Source organism: Nycticebus coucang, chromosome 2 (assembly GCF_027406575.1).
Source record: "Nycticebus coucang isolate mNycCou1 chromosome 2, mNycCou1.pri, whole genome shotgun sequence".
Classification (NCBI taxonomy): Eukaryota; Metazoa; Chordata; class Mammalia; order Primates; family Lorisidae; genus Nycticebus; species Nycticebus coucang.
In genome coordinates this window covers 157,469,447-157,475,166 of record NC_069781.1, presented here as the reverse complement: position 1 = coordinate 157,475,166, position 5,720 = coordinate 157,469,447, and the positions used below count along the sequence as shown (strand labels likewise).

General features: G+C 40.3%; 1 pseudogene; it reads left to right on the top strand.

The window, feature by feature from the left end:
• Positions 1 to 439: 439 nt before the first annotated feature.
• Positions 440 to 5,133, top strand: LOC128560721 (phosducin-like protein 3; annotated as a pseudogene).
• The last annotated feature ends 587 nt before the right edge of the window (positions 5,134 to 5,720 follow it).

Here is a 5,720-nt window from a genome sequence, read left to right as displayed (position 1 = left end):
TGTGACCAGCACCCTAACCAATGAGCTATGGGCACCGAGCCTATTATCTCATTTATTAATGACTGATGAAATACAAACTAATAATCTCCAAAACTTTGAGGTTGGAAAGCCTTCCTGATCACTAGCCGGGTTTGGAAACCACTGGTCCAGTTAATCCCATTTCTCCCAGTTGTTTTTACTAAAGCATTCTACAGCTTTGCAGAAGAAAAACATTATCTGACATATATAGGCCATAATTAGAATAAGCCTATTTTAAATTTGAAATTTGGTCAAAATTTCTCTTTCATCTTCAACATTAATTCAAACTCTACATTTTGCTTCACAATAAATCTATGTTTGCTTTGATAGTATAAAAATGTTTCAAATTATTTACCAGCTAAGTTCTTGACTCCTCCTTCTCCTCAAATCCTGTAAAGTAAAATTGATGCTTAAAGGAGACATGCCTTATAATGTTACATACCCCAGTGCTACATTTGGGACCCATGTCAGTAATCCATCTCCCTTCAGAATTGCCACTAATAAAGTTAACCCAATTCTGCTTGACCACCCCCGAAAGATGGGGAGCTCATTACTACATAAGGTAGGCATCCCTTTCCATTGTTAAATACCTCTGAATATCTGAAATCTCATCCTCATAAGGAGCTAAACCTAAATCTGTTATTTCGAAGCATTAGGTTTCTTACTTTGCCCACAAAAAGCAAATATAATTCTTACTCATGTGACAGTTTTTTATTCCTCATAATTGATTACTCCTGATTTTTCTGTTCCACAAGCCTAATATGTTTAAGATTATAGGGAACCAAAGACAGGGAGCCACTCTGTCTGCATATTACAACCCAAACTTCCCTGACTGGTAAGGATCCCAAGAGACCCACCTGTGTAGAATTGTTTTCCAATTGTGCAGTTAACAGATCTTTTGGAGCAGCTTCTAACTCAGATGAGTAATTGAACCAGGTCTACTGGGTTCAGGGAACTGGGACCTCCTACCCCAAACTGTCACAGATACATCAACCATGACCATTTCAAAGTTCTTGTCCTCCGAGGGCACACAGAATCACCATTACATGAAAGCATGCGGTGATAGGCACAGGCTTAGCTGTCAGACTGCTAGGGTGGGAAAGCTGACTCTGGACTCTGAACCAACCATTCTTCCCCAAAGGTCTTCAGCTCTACAATGGGGATAAAATGTGGTATTAGAGAATTAAAGAAGAAAGTCAGTTGTGAATGCTCAGGGAATGGTAGATAGGATTTAAAAAGGTGGGTCCTGTAATTAAAACAAAAAAAGCTCAGCTAGGGTGGACACGTGATTAGGGTGGGTGCCTTTCATTATATTTAAGTCATTCTACTCTGCAGTTTGTCATCTTGGATGAACCTGGAGAGATCATGGGCTAGAGAGTCTATAGTGGCTTCCCATGGTTTTCCAGATGAAGAAGATAGTCATAAGTAATAGGAACAAAATAAAAAAAAAGAAAGAAAGAAAATCAAAACACCAACACTAACAAAAAAGTGAAGAAACTTAAGAAGATATTTACACACAGCCCTTACTATGATTTTACAACCAGAGAAGAACTGGCAAAAAAAAATTCCTATGTCAAGTAAACAAAATGGATAACTGATTCCAGAATAACAGAGCCAGACTTCTAACCAAAGAGAGAAGCAGACTATTTGCTACTTGGAAACAATGCAATGTCCCAGTCCAAGCTCATCCACTTTTAAACCTCCAGGATACCCAGGCTGAAGCTCCCAACTACACCACCAAACAGAGTCTTTCTTGTGCTCAGAAGATTCTGATGGGGAGAGCTGGTTGCTCCTCTCTGGAGAGACAGGGAATTTCTAGTCAGCAACTGGGTCCTAGTTGCTCCTCTCCAGTCACAGACACTATAATGTAACCAGGTGGTGCTTTGGAGGATCAAGATCACAGAGGAAGTGGGCATTCTGCTGCTACAGTCCAACAGCATGCCTTACACTCCTATATCTTTGGTGCTGTGCCTTGTAAGACAAAGGACTGACACTGGGGAAAGCCAGCATGCAAACCCTTTTCTGTCATGTTATCCTCATAGTAAAGACTGACGAAGTAGCAAGAAGTACAGGAGAAAGAATATTTTAAAAACTATTCACAACAAATAGGCCTGGGAGAATACTTTATGAGTAGGACCCCTCCCCCCCAACCAGGCAACTGAAACAACACCAAAAATACATTACTGGGATCTGATCAAACTAAAAAGCTTCTGCACAGCCAAGAACTCAGTAAGTAAAGCAAGCAGACAGCCCTCAGAATTGGAGAAGATATTTGCAGGTTATACTTCTGACAAAGGTTTTTATAACCAGCATTCACAGAGAACTCAAACTTATTAATAAGAAAAGAACAAGTAATCCCATTTCATTGTGGGCAAGGGACTTGAACAGAAGTTTCTCTGAAGAAGATAGGCGCTTGGCCCACAGACCCGTGAAAAAATGCTCATCATCTTTAATCATCAAAGAAATGCAAATCAAAACCACTTCGAGATATCATCTAACTCCAGTAAGAGTGGCTCACATAACAAAATCACAAAACTACAGATGTTGGCATGGATGTGTAGAAAAGGGAACACTTCTGCACTGCTGGTGGGAGTGCAAGCTAATACGCCCCTTTTGGAAAGAAGTATGGAGAATATTCAGGGATCTAAAAGTAGACCTGCCATTTGATCCTGCAATTCCTCTACAGGTGTATATCCAAAAGACCAAAAATCACTTTATAACAAAGATATTTGCACCAGACGGTTCATTGCAGCTCAATTCATAATAGCCAAGTCATGGAAGAAGCCCAAGTGCCCATCAACCCATGAATGGATTAATAAATTGTGATAAATGTATACCATGGAATATTATGCAGCCTTAAAAAAGATGGACACTTTACCTCTTTTACATTTACTTGGATGGAGCTGGAACATATCCTACTTAGTAAAGTATCTCAAGAATGGAAGAAAAAATATCCAATGTACTCAGTACTATTATGAAACAAATTTACAATCACTTACACTTTCATATGAACGGATCACAACTATGGCCCAGGATGAAAGAGCAGGGGGAATGGAGGGGAGGGAGAGGTCAGATTGAGGGAGAGTGAATGTGGGATCACACCTATGGTGCATAATGCAAGGCTACATGTCGAATCTATTAAGTATAGAGTATAAATGTATTAACACAATAATTAAGTAAATGAGATGAGGTATATGTTTTTAAAAAAAAACTATTCACTATTGGAATGTCTGCAGCACAATGATTGGCAATGTTATCTGGAATAGCACCAACAGCCCCAGATTTATCAAGAAAGGAAGATGTTCCAGGAGCATCAGCCTGGAATGGACTTGAGTCCTGGGAATCTAGAGCAACACCTGGACTCCCCTCAGTTGCAGCTGCAGGTTCATTTTCCTCAAAATAATGAGAGCCCCTCTGCACTCAACTTCAGCAAGCACCACCCCAAATAGTTGCCAACTCACCAATGCTGCTCCTGGGGCAATGTATGCAGCAAGGAACTTCAGATCAACCCAGGGCTCAAATGCAGCAACCACCACTGCTGCTTCTGGGGCAAGACAGGCAGCAAGGGGCTTCAGATCAACCCAGGGCTCAAACGCAGCAGCTAAGGGTTGAGGGATCTCCAAGGGTCCAACTCAGAGACTAGATGCATTTCTAGGAAGTAGTACTAAGCTTCAGAAAGCCTCAGTCATGGGTCAACCCATGGTGACTCACACAGACGCCCAAGGCAGGGCCTTTCCAGAAGCTTCCACTTAAAAAGATTTTTTTCTTTTTTTGGCCAGGGCCAGGTTTGAACCCACCACCTCCGGTATATGGGGCCGGCACCCTACTCCTTGAGCCACAGGGGCCACCTTAAAATCTTTTTTAATTAAAAATTTTTTTAGAATTATGAACGCTATATCACACTGGTTAATATATACCTCATCTCATTTACTTAATTATTGTGTTAAGACATCTATGAAATCAGCACACTGTATCCCATAAATGCATTAATGTATACATGATCTATGTGTTAATCATTTAATTTAAAGAAAAAGAAAGAAAATAAAATTAAAAACATTTTTTAAAAAAATTTTTTAACTGTCATTAGGAAGATTCCATGAGCTGTTGGTCCCTTGGTCCCTGCTGGTACAGAAGCAATGTCCATGTGTGTTATAACCCCTGACCATATAAGTTTATAGAGGCATGGAAAAGTCTGACCCAGAGCATGGAGTGAAAACTGCAAAAGCACAAAGATAGCAAGAGCTTCCCTTGGTGGCTGGACTGGCATGAGCATTTGGAAATGTGGAAGCTGAAGCATGGAGAAGTGAAGGGACTGGACTTGGCAGGGGTGGGGTGGGGGGGAAGAGTCCTACCATGAAAAGCAGCAGTAGAATGTGTGTTCCTGACTGCACTTAGAGTTGGGGGCCCAGTGCAGACACCAAGTGGAATGACATGTTATGCAAAAAGGGCATCTTGCCCTCAAAGCAAAGTCTGAAAGAATTGAAAAAGGAGGCAGAAAAGGAGTAGAGAGTCCCCAGCAATTGGTGATGAAAAGTCCTGTGAAGATAGGACTTTGGAAGAGCTGGAAGATCATGAAGATGAATTTAATGAAGAGAATAAATGTGCTATTGAAATGTACATGCAGCAAAGACTGGCTAAGTGGAAAATAACTGAACTAAAAAATAAATTTTCAGTTTTGCACATCTTAGGAAAGGATTATGTTCAAGAAGTTACCCCAGTGAGGGCTTGTGAATAATCCTGTACCTTTACAAACAAGTGATTCCTCTCTGTGCCCTGATAAATCAACACCTCAATAAACTTGCCAGAAAGTTTCCTGATGTCAAATTTATTAAAGCCATTTCAACAACCCTATCAGGGTGATACCCAATTATCCTGGGAGGAGTCTGCCCATGACATTTGTTTCCCTTGAAGGTGATATCAAGGCTCTGTCAATTGGTCCTATTGGTGTTTTCGTAGCATGAACCTGACAAGAGATGAGTTGGAGCAGAAAGTGAGTCTGGAACAATCAAAACGGACCTAGAGGAGAATCCAAAGAAACCAACTGAAGATGCTTTGCTGTCCTCAATGCAGCACTCTTTCCCTCTGAAAAGGGATAGTGATTCCAAGGGTGATTGAGGCTGCAGCTGCCACAACTTGCCCAATTTTCTTGATGTGACTAATTATCTGGATTTTTGTAAAAAGGAAAAAGCCAAAATAAATCCTTTCATTTTTTACCCTTTATAATTATGTTTTAAATTTTAGAAATAATTATTGCTGGGAATTCTATTAAATTTCATGGAACTCTCTTTTTAAAAGAAAGAATTATTCTTAGCTATAGCATACTTAAGTATTGCAGCTGCAAGATGCAAAACAAACAGATTATAAAGGTGGGTGCAGACACACACATATATATTCATACTCATAGATTCACACGTCTATCACACTCATGGCAGAGATCATCTACACAAACATGCATACAGTGTCTACTACAGGAATACTAATATTCACAATATTACATTCACACACACACACACATTCACACCAAACACATCAAGCAGTACACGACACACCACCTACATAGGCGTGCCTCCTCCACTCAATGGCCACCGTATGTGCCAGACCAGATATGTGACATTAAATGTACATACCAGCCCCACACTCAGGTATTTATTCCAAAATATGCATCTTTATATATACGTGCGCACATACACTAAAATTACACT